The sequence below is a fragment of the Onychomys torridus genome, chromosome 5, assembly GCF_903995425.1.
Source record: "Onychomys torridus chromosome 5, mOncTor1.1, whole genome shotgun sequence".
NCBI classification, from domain to species: domain Eukaryota; kingdom Metazoa; phylum Chordata; class Mammalia; order Rodentia; family Cricetidae; genus Onychomys; species Onychomys torridus.
In genome coordinates this window covers 132,182,570-132,204,534 of record NC_050447.1, presented here as the reverse complement: position 1 = coordinate 132,204,534, position 21,965 = coordinate 132,182,570, and the positions used below count along the sequence as shown (strand labels likewise).

Sequence of the window (21,965 nt, the reverse complement as noted above, 5' to 3'; positions counted from 1 at the left end):
CAGAAGAGGACAGGATCCCTTAAAACTGGAGTTGCAGATGGTTGTGAGCCACCCTGTGGATGCTGGGTCCTCTGCAAGAGCAGACAGTCCTCCTAACCACTGAACCATCTCTGCAGCCCCAAAATACTAACTCTTAGTAGGTAGTATAAAAAGGGAGGAGCTTTGTAACTTACTGATGGGAAGGCTTATAGCTGATACTGAGTCTTACTTTGAGTGATAGTCAAACATAAAACTTAGTCTTGGGTTATTCAACCCCTGTTTATCTAAAGAAAAGTGAAAACACACACATCCTGGGTTTGAGGCTTGCTTGGTGTTTAGCCGTTCCCTTCCAGCATAAAAGTGACTGGGTTTTTTTCTGTAAGCAGAGGAGAGAGGCTACCCTAGGCACTGCAGAAAGATCACATGAACTATGCCTGAGAACCCTAAGGATATATGGAAAGAATTCCATAACTTGGAGAGAAGGAGGCTGCAAAGATTCCAGAGAGATCTACAACCTCTACTGAAGATAAATTGAACACTAGCATTTTAATAAGTTGACATCCTCTGGCTCTGGACTGGAAACCATAGCATGGAGACATGGTATCATGCACACAAGAGATTGTTCCAGTGGCAAGTACCTTTCCTTGGCATCTTGTGTTAAACTCTGAGAGCTAAGAATGGTAGTCGAGTGCAATTGCTCCAGGAAGCAGAGTTCAAGGCTACGGCTTGGCTGTCCCAGTTCCCCAGGAAGTACAAGACCAAGAAAACAAGAATGCAAGTGAGGAGAGAGGCATCCTATTAAAGATTAAACGAAAGGATTGTGAGACTAGAAGAGAGAGGTGGGGAGAAAAACAAACTGCACCCAGTGTCTGTCACACATCACCACAGTGTCCCTTAGTCAGACATGGCTTAGCTTTCTGGTGCATCTGCTGATATACCCTCTTCTTTCTGGGGCTGTTTCAAGGATGGTGAGCCCAAAGTTGGCCACATAAAGAGTCACGTGGGGTCTGTTCACTTTCAGTGTGACAGGAGGACAAATGAGTCAACTTGCCCATGGAGACTTGGGGACAGCCAATCAAGCATTGTCACCAAGTGATTGGCTGCCATAGGGGTCACAGACAGGGCACAGACAGCAGCCACATAGTTTGAAACCTATGCAGCAGAACAGATTAGGGAAGGGTATGGGCTAAACTTGGGGTGGTAATGCTGGGTTAGAAAATGTGCATGGGAAAAGGCTCAGGATGAAAAGAACATGAGACCTCCATGGAGCAGACACCCCCATTCACCACTTTAGAGTCTTTCTGAGATTTTTAACCACTTTGTTCTGCTCTAGCTCTGCTGCATGAACCACTTTTCCCACCTCCCCCATCTGCAAGCACAGCTCCTTGCTCACACTTTGTACCTCTCACCTTATGGCCTGGAGCCTCCCCTGGGCATTTGAATCTGCAAATTCAACTGAAGCCCTCACAGGTTTGACTTAGAAATTCAGAAACTTTAACTCCAAGCAGTGGAATCATTAAGCAGTAGGAAGGATGAATGTGAGCATAAATTATTATTGATTGTCCCCAACAAATAGACTCTCCTTGGACCAAGTATTTCACATCACTTCCCTAGTAGGTCTGTGAGCAAGCAGTGAGCCACATGGTTACCAGATGCTGTGCAGAGAACCAGCCTCCATGCCAAGATGACCTGGAGCTCTATGCTTACCACCCTACCCTGCTCTACTTTGTGCCTGGTTTCACTCATGTCCAACTGTTCTGAGAATAACTGGTTCAACATTCACAACTCTGTAATTTCTCCTGAGAACCCCTCTTGCAGTCCAGGGACTCCTTGGAACTCTTAATAGTCTACCAGAGTCCTGGGATACCCAGATCTGAGTTTTAACGTTACTCAGTGGCTGGCTCCCTGTTTCTCTTGGCAAAATTCAAGCCAATTTAACCTCCCATCCACTTGAAGACAGTCTAAAGACTTCTTGATTTCTTAGCCTGGACTGGAATTAGCTTTTCAGCCCACTTCACCCTTAAGACAAGCTCTTGGCACTGTCTATATGAGACTGACAACCACAGACTCCAGGTAAAAAAGCTGCTTTTCACACTCTACATAGTCTATGTGGCTGCTTTCTGTGCCTTGTCTGTGACCCCTATGGCAGCCAATCACTTGATGACAATGCTTGATTGGCTGTCCCCAAGTCTCCATGGGCAAGTTGACTCATTTGTCCTCCTGTCACACTGAACATGAACAGACCCCACGTGACTCTTTATGTGGCCAACTTTGGAGTCACCATCCTTGAAACAGCCCCAGAAAGAAGAGGGTATATCAGCAGATGCACCAGAAAGCTAAGCCATGTCTGACTAAGGGACACTGTGGTGATGTGTGACAGACACTGGGTGCAGTTCTTTTCTCTCCCCATCTCTCTCTGCTAGTCTTACACTCCTTTCATTTAATCTTCAAGGTCATGCCATGGTATGGTTATGCTCTTAAACAGCTCTGGTTGTCTGGCTCTGCCTTGCACAATGGGATCCTGGCACCAGTCTATGCTGTCTCCTAGGATTCAGACAACATGGATAGACTCTGAGCTTCAACACATGGAAAGTTCTCTTCAGTCACATGCTGTCAGGAGACAGCAGGGATCACCTCTACTTTCAATATGGAAAGCAGAAAAGGACATGCTCTGGATGCCTGTGTCCTGAACACCTGTGCCCTGGACACCTGTACCATGAACACCTGCACCCTGTCTGGAGCTCACTATTCTGTGGAACAGAATTGAGTTTTGCTTACTTGCTTCCTTCTCATAAGAGGCCTTCAGCCTTGCTTTTTAAAAGATTTATTATTGTTTTATGTGTATGGGTATTTTGCCTACATATATGTCTGTGCACCACATATGTATAATGCTTGTGGAGGCCAGGAGAGGGCGTCAGATCTCCAGTGGTGTTACTGATGGCCGTGACTTGCCATGTGGGGGCTGGGAACTGAGCCTGGGTCCTCTGCAAGAGCAGCCAGTGCTTTTAACTGCTGAGCTATCTTCCTAGCAGCCTCCTTGATTTTGTAAGCTCGGCTGAGTAGGAAACAATGATGGAGGTCCTGCGTAGACCCTCAGAGCACACCTCCCAAGCTCTGCGAGCACATTTCAGAGGGCATTGTCACTGGCAGTAAAGGCTTACAGCTTTAGAAATGCAGTTTCCGAAGTTAATATTTCATGCTAGATCTATTCCCTCTTTTGACATCTTTATGACCTGTGTACATCAGTCTCATATGTTCGAAATAATGTCTAAATTGAAAGAGCATGATGATCACTTCACAGTTAAAACAGTGTTCTTTGTTAAGTCAGTTTGAGCATCTTGTTACATTTGGGGCACATGGCCAATCAGATACATGTTCCTTTTTAAAGATCTCTCTTCCTTACTTTTCCAGGACTGTTCTACTTGGAAAGACTAGAAAGATTCCGCTGGCTTTATCTGAGGGTCTCGAGGGTTGCTGCCATATGTTTCCTGTCCTGTTAAAGACTGATTGCCTTTGGACAAGTGGGTGTGAGTTATTGAGTTAAAAACCTTGAGTCTGGAATTATTATCCTCAGTTTGGACCTAGCCTGGAGTTTCTGTTTAGTTGTCTAGACGAAGGTGGTATGTCTGAGAGCCTGAAGCATGACCACACATTGGCTTCTTATGGACGTTTGTGTAGTTCTTACAGCAAGCAAGCCAACTAAATACAGTGATGGCCACTACTCAGATTAAAGAACTGCAGCTCTGAGAGGATCTATGGCTTGGCCGACACTGGGCAGAACCAGCTGAGTAGCCACTGAGCTCCCAGCTCAGAATCCATCCCAATCTGCAAGAATTATCATGGTTTGTCTGGGTCTAATTTAGGCCCTGCACACACTGGGCAGAGACTCCTTCATTCCACATTCTCTTCACTGTTCAGCAGATTTTGTTCACTCAACAAATGTTAAATGCCAGTAGCCAGTAATAACTAATACCTCTCTCTAAATAAAACACTGTTTTGAGACAGCACATACACGGCCATTCTGATTTCATCTATTATTTAGGGAGCAGGGAGGGGAGCCCAAAAGTGGGTCACAGTGACAGGATGGACGTGGATACAGAATGCTAAAGAGCTCCACTGCACTGCAGCGATTGCCCTGGTAAGAAGGGAAAGTGTTTTCTTAAGACAGGGTGGGGAATGCGAAGACCACTGGGTCCACCTGTGCTGCCCAGGCTCAGAGCAGGGCTTTGCAGGCTGCGAAGCCCCAGTCCCTACTCTGTAAAGGTGGGGCTTCCTCTTTGTGGGACTCAGGGTCAAATCAAATGGCGACTAAGCAGGCTCCAGGCACTCACTTCTTCACTTACTGTGTGCATATGCATTCAATCTACTCCTGTTACCTATGGGGAAATAATGGTGAACATGGCCCTTGCCTTCTTCAAACTCTGAGCGGGATAGATAACTATTTGTAAAAATTCAAAAATAATTATGAAATCATGCACATAATAGCACTGCATAGGAGAGACGCCATAAGTATGGGCAAGACAAGCCGATGAGAAGGGTGAGCACAAGTCTGAGGAGCCGAGTTCAGTCATCGCCAGACCCGAAGGCAGAAGGTGAGAATCAACTCTAGAAACCATCTGCCATAACATGCACATTCTTGTACTCACACACTCTTTGTATACACAGTAACAATAAATAAGATAAAAATTTTAAAAATAGGAGAGATGTTCAGAATACTGAACAGGTACCAGCTAACCAACACATGGATAGGTTTAGTCCTTGGAGGTGCCGGTTGTTTTGGAGATAACACTTTAGTGGCTAAAGGAAGTAGATTCAGAAGGTTAATAATTACCAGTGTGTGGGGAGATATTTTTATTTTTACAGCCAATATTTTAGATATAATGGAATAATATGCTCTGGGATGGAAGACTGACTAAAAGATAGGGGAGTCATTCTAACAACAACAACAAAGGATTAATTAAGGGAAAAGAGGAGGAAAACCAGGCAGACTGCAGCATGTACAAAGGCCCTGTAATGGGAGGTGGCAGTCTGTGTGAGATGTTTACGGAGTACAGGACAGTTCGTGTATTTTACAGAGGGAGCATAACTGAAGATAGAGCTGGGCTTGGTGACCAGAGCTTGCAGAATTTTCCAGGCCGTCTCATTTTTCTTTTCTTCAATTGCTGTGAGAACTCTTAAGATTTTAAGCTAAAACAACAAGGCCTAGCTATATTTTAGAAAGAACATTTTGGTTCCTGTGTAGAGGGGAGACGGCAGTGGGATCAGCTGAAAGCTGCTGTAGCCATCTAGGGAAGACACTGGTTATGAGAGTGGGAAGAGATTTCCTACTTGTTGAACTGGGAGATGTTGTCATTTTTACTGAGTTAGGAACTACTCAACAAGCCTGGGGTGTGCTGTTGGTGGGAGCCAGGAGGGAGGCTTTTGGAAGCAGGACAGAGTGATCATGTTGAGATGGAGGGATCTTTGCACAAGCAGCCTGGGCCAATGGCGAGCATCTCTGAGTCATCATTGTAGCAGTGGTCAGTAGACTATGGACAGTGGATATTAGGGCCCCAAGAGGAGCAGTGGGTCTTGGTGGGGCCTTGAGAGACTCTGCCAGCTTTCCTTTGCCCATAGGGGAGACTAAGGTTGTGACTAGGTCTGATGAGAGCAAGCAAGGTACTTTGCTAACAAGCAGCCAAGAAAAAGTGTCAGATGAGAGGAGGATTGGAAATGCTCACTGGCCCGGCCTCCAGAGAGGTCTTACTGAGAGCTGGATGAGAACTGCTGTGTGATTTTTCTTTAATTTTTACTTTAAACAGATTATAGACATACAGGCAACTGCAGCAGGATCCAGAGAGGTCCCATGTCCCCACTACCCAGCTTGCCCAGGTTAGAGGCACCCTATAAAGGGACACTGTGCTAACTGACACAGGACCACTGCAGCCTCTGCTCCGAGTACTATGCCACAGTCACTCTGGGAGAGCCATGGGGCCCCAAATCAAGCCAGTGCAGGTCTGGCCCAGGGTGGCAAGAGACGTGAGATGTGAGAGGGGCTGTGGAGACAGTAAACATTTACTGCACTCTGATCTGAGCCGGTGACCGGGCAGTGTGGCCCCATGGAAGCCTTCACCACCACAAGAGAGAGAATCCAAGAACAAATAACTGGAAATCTTGGGAAATAGATACCAGCATCAAAGAGGCTGCACAAGGCTGGGGACCTGGGACTCTAGTGGCACACTCATTATGGACATCCAGTTACCCCCAGCAGCAGGAAATGCATACTCATGTAGTGGCACCACGCAGAAACTACCCCTTCAGGGAAGATTTAGGGGTGCTCATCACTGCAGTGCTTTCTAGATTTTAATCTACTGAACTGGGGCACAAAACAATGGCAGCTTCAATTCCATTCTCAAGAATTCCACTTCCCACCAGTCTTTAGAAGTTCTCGTTGTACTCCAGTGAGGAGTTTAGGTGAGATATTTCTAGAAGCTCATTTCACGGATGGTGCTATTGACTCCAGAGTCTCTGAGCTCAGAGATCTGCCTTGCTGACACTCCTGCTGCCTCAGAGTCCCTGCTTCCTGAATTGCCCTGGATCTCAAGAAGCATGTTATCTTGGCAGTGAAAATCCACCTTGTTGATGCCTTTGGACTTTGGACTGTTTCTTCTTTCTGGCAGGTACCAGGCACCCAACAGTATACTGAGACATGCTGCATTTTTGTACTTCAGCTGCAGTCGGTGGATGGCAGACAACTGTAAAAATAACTCTATGAGACCCCGAGGGATGGATTTTACTGCTGCTTGTGTCCCAACTTCTCACCACTGGGTTATTTCATGAGGCTCCCTTTTCAAGACAGTGAGCAGCAAATACAGGAGCTGGAAAGGGGGGAGGTGCTCAGGAGGGCTGGCAGCAGGACCTAAAGCCAGGCTGGGCCTGGGTTGCGGTAGGCCTCCTGCAGAGAGCCACATCCAGACAGGTGCAGGCACAGAGAGCCCTGCTCCAGGCTCCAGAGGGCCTCATTGGCAGGGACTTGAGGAGCACAGCTGCTCTCTAGCGAGGGAAACTGTAAGGGGCTCTGGTGCTGCATGCTAATTGGCAGACTTTAATGACTTTTCATCCCCCCCCCCCCAACAATCCCCTCATTCTGGCTCTGGGCAGAGTAGGCTTGCTGCCATGGCAACCAAGCCTTCTGAAGCCAGGAAAACTCACCATAGAGATGTGGGAAGGAGAATTTCACTGTTGAATTTCCAAAGGGACTGAAAAGGGAGGGAAAGAAAAGCTGGTCTTGGGAATGATGCAATTGGAAACCAAGCTTTTGTGGCTGAAGACACAGATGTATAATGAAGTGTACAAGGATTCCTAAGACCACATAGACAGGGCCTGGTGAGAGCCCTGGAGCTTTTAATCCATGTGTATTCAGGTCCATAGCACCATGCCCACAAGGACCCAGCACAAAATACTGAGCATGTCTGCGATGCTCTCATCATGTTGAGATTTGACCTATGTATTCAGGGACAATGACAGCGACTGGATATGCCTCAGAAAATGTTAACTGGATCACCAAGGCCATTTGATTACTGTGGCTGCAGTGTTCAAAAAGTCACAGCTGAAACACAGTGGTGCCTCCTTTGAAGGGATGGGGCGGGGTAAATCCAGCGTGTGCAAAGTGTGTGTTTCCCTTGCTGTATTGCTTGGTGGAAAGGGCAGGGCATCCAGGTGTGCTGGTTGGCCAGTTCCATGAAGTCAACCTCTCCCAGTGAGACTCAAGACTTTCTGATGCTGCTATGGAGATTGATGCCAGGCCAACAGCACTCAGAGAATCTTCCACAACAGGACAAAACTGCAACAGTGTGGAGCCAGTGATCCCCTCTAATTGCAGGGAGCCCCAGTGTCCTCTGACACACTTGACTTCATTTCTCTCTGTTACACACGTCTCCTGTTCAACCTTCTCTCAGCTTCTAAAGGAGGCTGAGATTTTTGTGCCATGAGCTCATGGCATCTTTTCTGACTGCCCTGGTGTTAAGTAGCTGGTGCTTAGAATGTCAAAGGGTGTTTAGTTTTCAAAACCAAAGCAAACACACACACACACACACACACACACACACACACACACACACACACACACACACGCATGCTCTCTTGGGGACCTGTAGGAGAGTTTCTAAAGGCAGACCACAATGCTTTTAACAGTCCTCTTTACTCGGAGCTGTAGACACAGCCTGCAGGCCTTTATCTGCTCTTGACAACTGAAGAAAACAAGCTAGGGCTGGCAACTCACTCACAAGCCAAGTCAGGGAGCCCTGAGAGCGGCAGAGTGCTTGAGCCTGGAGGAGGGATCCAGGCTCTCAAAACAGAAGCAATTGGTTTTCAGGGGACAGCATCCATGCAGATCAAAGCCTCATTTGTTCCTATTGAGTAAAGCACACAACAATGTCACATTCACCTATTTCTCCCTGATGTCATTTTTCACACAAAAGCTTGGTGACATACTTGACTCCCAAGGCCTGGCTCACCATGTGACATCTGACAAGGCTTCCATTTGCTCCCTTTCAACAGTATCCATTGAAGAGGCCAGGCTAGAGGCCAGGATACAGCTGGTACTTGCCGCTCCTTCAGTTGGGGACCATTGGAGATAATAGCAGTTCCTTACACTTGCAGGTGACTTCCTGTTTCCAGTGTACTTTACACACAGCATCTCAACCAGTCTCAGGACCAGCCTGGCAGCATGTGGGTAAAGCTGTGTTACCTAAGCAGGGAGCAGATGATGGAAAAGCTTCACAAGTCACGCCTTCCATCTGGGGTTGCCATTAACAACTGACTTTGTAGTTAGTATGATCCCTGAGTACAAGGGCACAGATAACCTGGGTTTGGGAAACTCCTCAGGAGATTAAAGACAGTACCTTTAAAGAAAATTTTACAAACAAATGTGAATTCTAGATTTTTTATAAAGGAATATGAATGCAGGAGGATTGTAAGGAAGAATGCCAGAGAAGGGGAGGGAAGGACAAGAGAGGGGAACTAGATATGATTTATGAATATGTATGGAAATGTTACAATGAAATCAATTCTTTTGTACAATTAATTAAAAACCCCAAAGAATAAGAGTAATGAATAAATGAACATTTATAATGACAACAAAAGAAAAAGCTGAAAGTTGAAGCAATTTATACAAATAGGAAAAAAGGTCTATTTTCAAAGATTACAAAGAAGAAAACGTTTTCAGAAGCCATGGTTTAGACACAGAAACAAACATGGGACAAGGAATTAAGAAGTTAATTCCCTAAGCTGTTCTATGGATTTTGTAAACTAAGAGAATCAAGGCAGTTGACTTCTGTCTGCTAAGGTGAGAAAGCCCAGAAACTCATATGTTGGGAACTTACCCCTCACCACAAGTTAAGAGTCAGAATCTTCAGGAGGTGATTGCATCCCAGAAGGCTTTGCCTCATTAACCCATCTGGGCTGCTGTTGGGAGCTGGGTTAGAAGGAGAGTGGGTTTTGTTGACTCTGTCTTCCTTCTCTCACCTGCTCATCTGGCCTCATGCTGAGACCTTGGACCACAGGTTCATGCAAGAAGAAAGGCCCTGGTCAGGTGTGGACACCTTGACATCAGAGTCCCCAAGCTCTAGAGTTGTGAAAACCAGGTGTTGTGATTGTGACACAAAATGGCTGAAGCTGTAGGGCCAAAAACACTTCATGACATGGCACGTGCCACTCAGCCAGCCTTGCAAAGGGTTTAGCCAGCCACAGGTCTAGAAATTTAACAACATAACTCCTTTAACTGAGAAGGCCAATTGCCTAAATCGCATTTTCCATGTAAAACTATTTTGAGGTATCTTTTCACTTGTGTTGTGGGAATGCCGAAGACGGAAAACATTACACTTGATCCAACTATAACGTTCTATAAGCATTTTAAATACATTCGCAATACGGAAGAACGAATGGAGAGCACATGACAAGGGGCTGAGAGGTGTCATTAAATATTTAGTCTCTCAACCAAAATCTGCGTAACCAAGAAGCAGGATGGTGTCTGTGGGGAGAGGCTAAGTGAGTGGGTCTGTCTGTGGGGAGGGGCTGAGTGGGCGGGTCTGTCTGTGGAAATGTCAGTCTTACTGGTTTGTTGCAATTTTCCTAGGGTTAGTTGACTGATTTACAGCTAATTTGGTGATTGGTAGACACAGAGCCTCTGTTGCATCACCTGTGTTCTGATACTATCTATTTGCATTCAGAACATGAAGTCACTCCTATTCTGGCTCTCGTAACACCATGGTTCTCTGCAGTATAATCAGATTTAAATCCAGTGTCCCAGTTTATATCACAGTTATTTCTCCTTTTATGTCAGTCAGTGCAGTCAGCTGCTCCTAGCAGCCTCAGCCCTGTGGAATTTGGGCCTGTGTCACAGTGAAGATGCCTCCAAAGCCAGGTCTGCCTGCCATGCCTGTGGCATGGTGCACATGTGGACATTATAAATTGCCTGCCTTGAGACCCCTTCACACAGAAGAATGTTGTGTAACAGTTTCCTTGGAAATTGAAACATTCCATCTTGCAAGGAAGCTCCCTTTTTTTTTTTTAATTAAGAGGTTTTCTATTTGTTTTATATACCAACCATAAATTCCCCTGTCCTCCCTCCTCTCATCCCCCAGCCTTCCCCCCATCCCTACCTCCTCCAAGGCAATGTCTCCCATGGCGAGTCAGCAGAGCCTGGTACATTCAGTTGAGGCAGATGGAAGCCCCTCCTCCCTGCACTGAGGCAGTGCAAAGTGTCTTACCACAGGCACTAAGCTCCAAAAAGCTGGCTCATGCACTAAGGACAGGTCTTGGTCTCACTGCCCCCTAAACAGTTCAAGTTAAACAACTGTCTCACTTATCCAGAGGGCCTAGTCCAGTACCATGAGGGCTCCTCAGCTATTGGTCCACAGTTCATGTGTTTCCACTAGTTTGGCTAGTTGTCTCTGTACTTTTTCCAGTCATGGTCTCTATATCTCTTGATCATATAATCTCTCCTCTCTCTCGTTGCAAGGAAGCTCTTTAAGCATTGAGATAAACAATTCAAAATAGCTTCAGGAAGTCCCTAAAACTGACCAGAGTCCCTAGACCCCACACTATCAAAGTAAGCATAAAGTTGAGAGTCTGCTCAGACAGGAGAATGCTGAGCTGGAAAGAAAACTCTGAGACCAGCCTAGCTGCCTGGAGAAGCAGAAACCAGCTGAGCTGTCTGAAGAGGTGTAGAACAGAGTCATCAGGAAGTGACTCTCTCCAACTAGTTGAGCTGACTTCCGGCTGTGCAGTGTGCTCCAATTTCCCAGCTTTTGTGAGCTGTCACCATGCTGGGGTGGCTTTGGTGATGCAGCTGTCTTTGAGTAATTTCTGTTCCTGTAAGTGAACCCTCACTCATATTCCTGTAAGTAACCCCAATAAAACTCACTGGTCCACCAAGTTGGATTTAGGTGGTGACCATACTCGGGTCTCTCCTGGAATCCCTATCCAGGTGAGTAGATGTGTCTGTTGCGTCTCCCCAGGAAAGGTTTTTGTCACACAGCACTTGGTGAGTGGCCTAGCATCACCCCCATGATTGCTCATGCTTCCCATCCAAGGAGCACCCCTTCCTCCAAAACGTCAGGAGACCCTGCAGGCATGCACAAAGCTGCAGGGTTGGTTTCTCTAAATCCATCCTCAATGCATCAAAACCCGTTACAAATGTTCCTTGGATTTTCCTTGTTCAGTACTTTCCAAACTTGGTGAGAACTGATCAGGACTTTAATGCGGGGGGGGGGGGGGGGGGGCTGTGGGGAGGAAGGAAAAGACATTATCAAGCTTGGAGATGAAGATCTAAGGTGAATCTAATTGATACCTTTATCCTCCTTCTTCAGGCCTTACAGGATGCCACCTCAATTACTTAGACAAACATGGCTTCACACTTTCTAGACTTCTAGCCCTTGGCTCTACCCACACAGTTGTGGCTTCTGTGTTCCATATACCCACTCTGTCTCTGCATGTGCCTCTCAGTCTTTTCCCAAATATTCTGGAAGATATATCAAGTTTGTGTCACACTGCACAAAAACTCTCAACTTTTAGGTCAGTGACAACCATATTGGCTGCTAGTTTATGTGTCCTTGGTACTTCCTAGAGGATGAATAAGCTCTCATTTGATAGGTGGTAAAAAAGCAGTGACAGCCACTTTAAGGAAATGATTGTAGCCTTTCAGAGTTTAAGTTAGAAATTCACAACTTTGAAGTATATATATACACACATATATGTATACATATATATGTAAACAGCCAACAATATTTATATGAACTAACAGCATTAATTAATTATATGTAGGTCAATATTTTAAGGAACACACAATAAAAGTTTAGGAATTTCATTGTTAATATTCTTTCTGTAAAAATAAAGTTGAATTTTGTATCATCTGTCTTGTTTGTATGAGTTAGCAGTACTGTTGGACAATCACAAAGAAATGGTTTGAGGAGATGCTGGAGCATGACGTTCCCAACTCATTGATGCTTCTACTCAGAAAAAAGTTAAGCCACTTAGAGGGACTGGGTCTTCATCATTTTTTTTAAATTTTATGTGCATTGGTGTTTTGTCTGCATTTATGTCTGTGTGAGGGTGTTGGATTCCCTAGAACTATAGTTACAGACAGTTATGAGGGGCCATGTGGGTACTGGGAATTGAACTCGGGTCCTCTGGAAGAACAGCTAGTGCTCTTACAGCCCCCGACACTAGCTATCTCTCCAGCCCCTGGGTCTTTGTCTTCAGGCTTTTCAAATGTGGACCACTGAGTTTTGTAATGTTTTGTGTGAGATTAGGAGGGAAATTCAAGAAGAGGCAGAAGGAAGAAAGGGGTGTCAGATGACAGAGGCAAGCCTGTCTTTTCTGCTTTGTTCAAGGGCTGATGATGCCCTTTCTGCATCGACAAAATAAAATTTGTATTTTCCCAGCTCAAAAAAGCAAATGGGATTACTTCTGTCTGTATTTACAATGCTGTACAGGAACCTCTGTGCCATCTATATGTAGCAAGATAATTTCTTTATCCATTCAAAGCAATTCTTGAGCAAACATTAATGAGCACCACATGAATTTAAACTCAGTGCTCAACATAAAATTGTAACAATGCCCTGTTAGTGGCTCATTAGTCAAAAATATGATGGTCCATTTGAGTCTTAATCACTCACTCTTTTATATATAAAAATATCAAAAATAGTACCATTTATAGGACAGAGTGTGATCTTGTCCACCAACCTTGTCAGAAACAGGCTACACTTAATGGAGTTCTATTTCATGTGCAAAGAAGCCTGTGTTCCGATACCTTTGGGAAGATGGCCTGCTTTGATATAAAAGATACTTTTGCCTGTTTGTTGGATATTGTACAGGGTCCCCAAGCAAGACCACTCTTCTGTCTCCTTTTTTTTCACTGCATGCTTTTGCTTGCCTTTACCAATATCACATCCAATGACCTCTCAAGTGAGCACTGTCTGCCAATGGAAGAGAGGCCTGGAATGTTCTGAGATTATAAAATGACATGAAGGTTCAGTCATAAGTGAAGCAATTCCTCTAGAAATTTCCTAGGGCAGTAAAATGGGAGCTTAGGAACTTCACAGTTTGCACCAGTGTGGAAGGAGTTTCCTCAAAACACCGCTATTCCTGGCCTTCAGACACTTGCCATATAATGACGATGCTTTAACCTCTCGGGACTCCCAGGCCTCAACCACCTTTTCACCTCTGAATGGTTGTTCTAGAGAACACAGAGGGTATACCTGTGCAGTTAGAGCTCCAGCTGCAAGTACTGGCTCCTTAGAAACTCAGCGTCCTGGGGCCCATCACCTCTAAATCTTTCTTGCTCCACCCTGTATCCTTACGTTTTCTTCTATGTCCTGCCCCTTCTGGCTTTATATTTGGTCTCAGAAACTGCAGCAAAGAACCATACACAGCCCTGGCCATTACTGGTGGACAGTTAAATGTGTGCTTCTTGTTAGTGTGTCTACTGTCCTTAACACACAGCATTAGTGTCAGCTGAATTCAAGAAAGTCCCTTTTGCCAATATGGACACTGGCAACAGCCGCACTGCCAAGTAAATGAATCTCAAATCAGGTTTGGCTAATTCAAGGAAGGTTTAGTCTTAAGAAATACACCTCAGCCAAGCTCTTTCTGCATCTTTCTGTCAACAGAGGGCACAAGGTTGAGTCACAAGGTAGGTAAATCCCCTTCAGTAACCCTTTGGCTAGTAGCCATTAGCTTTTTGGCCAAGGGACAGTCAAGATCTCAGGCTGTACTATGGATTTGATGCTTTGAACATTTTGTGATGAACACACACCGTCGTTACCTCTGCAGTAGAGCCCATGGCTAGAATCCCGGGCTAGATTTCAAAATTTGTGCTTGCTGTAAAGTGCTCTGAGTGGTTTTTGTCCTCAATAAAAGCTTAATAAATGTCACGTCAACTACATTAGCCCACTGATCATATCTTCCTCAAGCAAGGAGGTAGATTACAAGACCTCAGAAAGGGCAATTTTAGTCAGTTTCCATCATGGAAAGGGGGCCACTCAAAAGATTGGCTAATGTCTGACGGCTGCTCGATCTGTCTGATTTCCCTAAAAAAATGTAACCCATTAACAAGGAAAATAATTGCTTCTATAAGCACCCTTGGGAGGACAGAACTGTGATATTCTCTCTCTCTCTCTCTCTCTCTCTCTCTCTCTCTCTCTCTCTCTCTCCCTCCCTCCCTCCCTCCCTCCCTCCCTCCCTCTTGCCCTTCAAGAAGACATAGACTTGTCTTGGTAACTTAGCCAAAGGTGCTCAAGTAATGGGAAGGCAACATTGTCCTCAAAGTTGCTAGTAACTGCAATGACTTCACTGTTTAACGTTTGATAGAGTAGTGCTTTTTGAAATTTTGTTATGCACTTTCATCCAGTCTCCAACTGAAGATACAGAAGAAATGAAACAACAAATGCAATGGAGAAGTTGAGATGCTTTCTTGTGGCAATGTTAAGAACTCATAGCAATGATCAGATAAGACTTTATCTCCTTGTAGCAACTCTCCCTAGTTTATAGCTAGTAGTTCTTCATGAACTATGAACTATTTTTCAGAATCTGAGAAAATGCTGTAAATATGTTTTGTCACAAGCAGGAGTAGGTCCCAGAGTACAGTTCCAAGAGCAGGAACCCTAGGTCATTGGAATTCTCTTGCCTTCTATAAACTCTAAGGTACCCTACAAACTTACTAAATCAGAAAGTGTTGGGGTGGAACCCAAGAGTCTGTTTTAGGGAAGCCACCAAGCAACTGTGTACATAGAAGTTTGATAGCCACTGCTGTTGGACTCACAGGGTAGCCATCTCTTGGTTCCCTCACTCTGTCCTTTCAATGATCTATGATGGGTAATGGTGTTGGGATGCCCAGAGCTTCTTGCATGTTGGGCAAGGGGCTCATCTATTCAGCCCTATGATTTCAGTGGTGATGAAACTGAGGCCCTGAAAGAAGAGTCAACATTTCTAAGATCATGGGATCAGTTTAAGAAACTAAAGCACAAATCTACGTCTGCCTGATTCTAGAGACCCAGTTCCTAAACCCACTGTCCCAAGTCTCTCAACAAATGTGAGTATCAGAAATGGTTTCCTCTACAAAGGTCTGACTAGGTTTTCTACCCCTGGTAAGCTTTTCCTTTTCTTCATAGTGAAGCTTCCCATGGAAGAAATGGTTACCATGCCCTGATCCTCTCATAACATAGCTGGGGTTTGTACCAGATAGTGGAAATCTTAACTCCACAGGAGTGTTCATTTAAACAGCTAGTTTCCAGGGGATGCAAGCCTTGTGGCTTAGGCACTTTTTACTCCAATGATCGACACTTGTTCTATAAGGGATCCTAGTGTAGCTGACCTCAATTTCTAGAATTAGAAGGAACTCAAGGATTCAGAGAGAGCTGTTTATAGTAAAAGAAATGAGTTAAAATAATTGTGAAGGCTTGGATGCCAGAAAAGCCCACAATAGACATGCTGCCAGCTGTCCTTCCAGCGTCTCTGCAGGCTGGCAGGTGCTGCGGACTGTCGTGGGACTAGCAGCAGCCTCAGTGTGAGTGGTAGCATATTTCACTGTAGGTTGCCTTCCCATCCATCAGTCTTACCTTGGGATTATTCACTTTTCAGGTTACCATGGGAATGAGGCTGATTATGAACTTAGAGAGAGCAATTTGGTGTAAGATGTTGTTAAAGGATACTTAGTACTAATGTTGAAAACCGGAAGCCGGGGACACTTAAAGGGCCTTTGCCCTCAGCTCACGGATCTGCAGAATGACCTCAATCCTAAGACTTGATGCAGCAGAATCAGAACATGAAGCATGTTTCCCTGCTCCTCATCCTTGCTTCACACAGAAGCAGTATGGAGGAAGAAAGGTAGAGGAAACAGAAATAACTCATCCAAGCTAGAGACAGTCTTTGAATCTGTTGAACAACACCTCTTTGATCATGACTATATCTTATTTGCACATTTTTTTTTCTGGAATGAGTAACAATTTAGGTTATAGCATATTTTTGGAAAAATGTTTAATCTCAAACAGTAACTGTTTCATTTAGAAGAGATGCCTGCACAAAGGTCATTATTAGCTGTCCTATGCTCCAGAGGAGTAACAGCTACTATACATCTTTCTGTTTTACAATGTGTGCCCAATGTGTGACTTTCTCATCCCACACTAGCTTACAGGTAAGAAATGAGAGATAGTCAGCAAATCCAAATGAATATGTTGCTTTTTTCACAGAAGTTCTACTTCATACAGTAGACCACAGGCAAGACTATACCCTTGCAGTGACCGATTCAGCATAATGAAGAGAGAGGCACTGGGTTTTTGTGTAGATTTAGATCAATCAAATGCCCCCTTAGTATAGCAGAGGCCACAGGCCAGGGAGCCTGGACATATGGGTGCTACTGAAGCTCCTGAGTGAGAAAGGTGCACTCATATGTCTGTCTCATCATCAGGACCACTAGTTTTTGAAAGCTAAAGCCTGCTGAGAGGGACCCCTCATCAATCATGCTTTGTTAATCCAGAGTCTTTAAGAGACACTCAAACAGCAGGGCCGGAATCTTTGTGGATATAGCAATACATATGTTTTATAAAATCAATCTTGATGAAAGATCACCGACTCAGTTCTCCTTCCAAATCTCTAATGCTGGTGTGTAGCTTTGAGTCATTCTTCCAAGAGGGGTGTACAACACACAATTCCATCCAACAAAATGGAAAATGATATGCCATAAGCATTAAGAAGCAGTAAACAATTTACTCTTTCATCAGTCAGAATGCCTACACAAAAACAGAGGCATTCCATCTAAAACCTGCCAATCAACTCAATTGATAACCTGCCTTTCAATGAAATTAGTTTCTTGGGTAAGCTATTCTAGTTACTTTTCTGCACAGATTTAACTTCAGAATAATAAACACCCAGAAACTATCACTGTAAGTAATTCAAAGCATAGTCCCTTAAAACAATTTTTTCTCTCAAACTCCTTTTATCTTGTAGCTATAGTGGCCATAGTAAAATGTTATTTATTAGAATAACAATTCCTCCACTTAAGGGAGAAAGGACATAGAACTACCATTTTTTCTATTATTTTAATAAAATGAAAAGGATAGAATGTACCAGTTACTGTAAAAATTGAACTATATGTTATATAAGCTATATTTTGCTCCCAAAATAAAATGAGAAATAATGGATCAGGAAAATCATTTTCCTAATTACATGTACACATAATCATATGAACAAATTTCTACCTTCTATCTATTGGTCTGTCTCTATATAGTCCAAGCGTTATTCACTTATTTTTTAAAAAAAAAACCTACTAAAGTCAATATTGAGGTAGGTACCTGCCTATTATCCTAGCCCCTACGAGGCTAAGGCAGGAGGATGGTGAGTTCAAGGCCAGCCTGTGATAACTACTTCAGCTTTACCTCAAAAGAATAAAAATGAGAAATTAATAGTAAAAACACATAGTCAGAGAGTGTATGTAAAACAGCAAAGTCTCAGTGCCAAGGCTGAGAAGTGGTGCCCCCATTCCTTCTTGTTCATCCCTTTGGGTGCCATCACGATCTCCCTGGCACTGATGTGAATACGGGACATGGAGACTGGGGTGATCGCTTTGGACTGCTATCTTGACCCCTTGAGTCCTGCTTTCGTCTTCCCAGCTGTTTCTATTTTACTTTGAGGCTCACACTCAGCATTTGAACTTGGGCGCCCCATTCTGAACTCATATCCAAACCTAACATGAGATCCTCCAGACAGAGGCAATGGTCACACCCAGCTTCTTACTTAGGCTGGGATAATGATGGAGTCCCACTCATGGAAACCAATCCAAAGTCATGAAATTAGACAAAGAACAAGAGCTCTACATAGACTCACGCTCCTACCATCAGTTAAAGTAGCATGAAATAGAAACATCTAGAAATCTAATGATACTAAAGAATACTTAAGGGTTACTTAACTGGTGGGATGAAGTTATTTGGCCATTAAAAGTATAGTGATGATTCACTGTAATGAAGGAATATCTTATCAAACAGGCCAGACACAACCCTGAATAATGACTGTAAGTGTGAAGATAGGATCAGAGCACGTATGCACAGTACGTGTCAGAGTCAAAGCAGTGAATCTTCAACACTCACTAATCTACATCTGAAGACTTTTCTACTCCATAAAATTGGCCTGTAACCCCAAATCAATAGTCATGGTGTTTTTTCAGTCATCCACAGCCATGTACAGAGCAATTAAAATTTGAATTCCCTGGCACATCCCTCCTAGCAAAGCACAGAGATGCTGTGACACTGAGTCTCTTCCCAGATTTTCCACTACAAGTGTCCTTTCAAGAACTGCTTAGTCTCCTTCATTCTGTGTTATTAAAGATTCTGTTAGTGACTTTTTGTTTGACATGATCTCCAAGGAGCAGAGAAGTACTGCCTCCTGTCGCTAAGGCCAAAAGGCTGGGGAATGCCTTATGGAAAAAACATGTGTATTCAATCAACTTGGTCAGTCTGTTGGCCCCAAGTTCAGTGTTAATGAATCCACACCACACGGGTGTTCCTTCTCTTAGCATGAGGTCTCAGCAAACTGATCACTGCCTGGAAATACAACAATGCATTAAATGTCCCCAACCTTTAGAATACCCTGGTTTTGTCATGTAGGGCATTTCCTCTAGTGGGCACATGGCTGCAGCACATGGGAGCTGCAGCTCATTGCCACCACCCAGCATCATATGAGGACTGTAGTTGGTGTCTCCAACCTGGGAAAAGATCCAGTTCAAAATGTGAAATAATATGGCTTCTACTAATTGGATATTCCTTTTGCACCACTGTAAAGTTGGAAAAAAATGAGTTTAGCTACCACAAATTAAGGATAATCTCATATTAAATAAAAAGCTTCTAAACAGAAGAACTCATAAATTTGTTACCCTACCAGATCAGTTGATGAAAACATAGTGACAAGGGTTGACAGTTTAACCTATATGTAAACCTAGATGGAAGTTCAGAATTTGCTAACTCTGTTTTCTGTGATTCTGTAGAACTCAGGTGTTGTGAACAACAAAAGCCTTTTGTATATGCACACATATGTGCCAGCATGCATTGTATATGCACACATACGTGCCAGCATGCATTTGTCCTTGTATCTACATCTATATTTACATGCAAACTTATAAGAAAATAACATGTACAAATATAGAGATACATAATCATGGAGATTTAGTGATGATTTAACTTCCCTCTTTGAGTCTCAGAGTGTTTTTATAACATTACTTCTACCGTGAAAATATTTAAGATGGACAAAAGCCAAGGAAACCCTGTGGGTTGATAACAGTCCTTTGGCCATGTGTACAGCTTTTCCTTCCTTTCTTCCTTCCTTCCTTTCTTTCTTTCCTTTTTTGAAACCACTTAATTCTTCTTTTTAAAAAGGTTGTATGGCATGTGTCCTTCATGGCTATTCCCTAGACAAGACAATTGATCTCTCAATGTTTTAGTTGGATGTAAGAAGAAGTTAGGATGATGTCAGGCTTTGCATGAATGTGTAAATTAAAATGCTGCAATCAGTTTTTCAGAGAGATATTTTATTCTCTTAGGCTTCTACAGCTGTCATAGTATTGACTTTGAGCTGAGTTACATTCAGATCAAATTCATATCTAAAGCTGTAACTCTCTGTGTGACTGTATGGCACATGGCACATTAAAGGAGGTGACCATGGATATATGAGGTCATAGGGTAGAGGCCCAATCCAATAGAAGTCTTTCCAAAAGAGATGGCAGGGTTTGTTGTCTGCATGGAGACAGGAGGTCATGAAGAGAACCCTTAGGGACTCAGCTGTGTGACTCCCTTGAACCTACAAACTGTGACAAAGGACATTTCTGCAGTTTAAGCCACTCAGCTCACTGTTTTTTTTTTTTTTTTTTTAGCAACCTTAGCTAATACATTTGGTTTAGTCCATTTATCCCCTGGCTTCCTACTGGTAGCCACTACCTGTCCTTGTACCTTCAGACCAAGGTGTAAAAGGGTCCTATTCCTTGCACTTTTCCTTCAACCCAGCGAGGCCCTCACCAACAGTCTTTTATCCAACTCTGTTTCCATCACAAGACTTCAGTGCATACCCATTTCCTACTAAGACACTGACAGGACACAGCAAAAATATGAGACTTGTTAAAAGAAAAAAAATTTTAAAGCCTGGTAATCCCAGACCCTGTTGTACTGACAGAAACATAGATTCCCAGGACTCCTAACAGAGTGGTTATGATGTCACACTTTCAGGGTCATTGTCCTAACAAGTGGAATTAGAATGGCTGACACATTCCTGGTTTAATTTGGCTCTGTTGATAACCCAGCCATGTAGAAAAGGCAAACTCCTTTTGGTCTTCTCAGAACAAAATCTATCAATATTATATTTTCTTCCTGTACTCCAAGGCCAGGCCTCTGTAATGTCTGATTTCACTTTATTTTTGTCGTGTCTTTTCCCCCATCTTGGTTCCATTTGCTGAAAAGTCTTCATTGTTCCAGGGGTCAGGAAAAATGGGCAGGGGAGTGCTTGTTTAGAAGTAATTGCCTAGCAACCCATCTTCCTTATTCCAAGGACAAGAGGCAATTTGCATTTTGGGAAAGAAGAAGGAGAGAAGAAAAGCTTCACTTCTTCCGAGTGCTAGGCTGGGAATATTTGGTTGACCACTCCTCAATGGAGCCTGCCTTCCTCTGAGAACTCCCCCTGGGTGGCCATCCTTTGCAGGCAGCCCTGTGCGTGCTAACTTGGGATAGGCACCCTTTTCCAAGGTGCTCCCAAAGTGCCTGGGGCAGTGAGTGGCTCCTGGCACTGCCAAGACACAGCCCCAGGCAGCTCCAGAACAGAGCTCAGGACATCCTGGTCTCATTCCAGGAAGTGTTACTTTCCCACACTCTTCTCCCCCTTTGTAGTGCTCTTTTTGGACGTGTGCCACACCCAGGCCATGTCCAGGCCTACTGCCCTTAACCCCCAAACTGCTGGTGGGTTCTTGAGTCTCCTTGGGGAAGCCAGTGGGCATGTGGCAAAGGCAGAAGACACAGTCTCCACATCAGTATTCTTAGCTGGCCTACAAGAGGTGGAGGCCAGAAGAAGAGAGATTGCTTTCTGAATCCAGTGGGAAATGCAGGCAGGGTGGTGTCTGGGAAAATCACCATCCCTAACCACAGAACTCTGCCCTCAAACATCTTCTCTTCCATGCCCTCAGTTTCCACACTGGTAAAACAAAGTGCTAGCTTTTAACCAGAGAGTTATGGAAGGTAGGGAGATCGTAGTCCTTGATACTACTAAGTGGTAACCAGGAAGGGGGAGGGAGAAAAGAGGAGGAGGAAGAAGAAGGAGAAGAGGAGAGGAGGAGAGAAAAGAAGAGGAGGGAGAAGAAGAGGAGGAGATGGTAGAGTAGAAAGAGGAGAAGAGGAGGAAGAGGAGGAGGAGATAATTCTTGAGCTTCAAGTGGACAAGACATTGAATTGCCATAAATTACAATCTCTAAAACTGAGACG

General features: G+C 44.1%; 1 protein-coding gene across 5 annotated transcripts in view; it reads right to left on the bottom strand.

Moving 5' to 3' along the window:
* Ntrk2 (neurotrophic receptor tyrosine kinase 2) overlaps positions 1-21,965 on the bottom strand; it is a 337,894-nt gene that overhangs the window by 22,522 nt on the left and 293,407 nt on the right. The window lies entirely within an intron of this gene.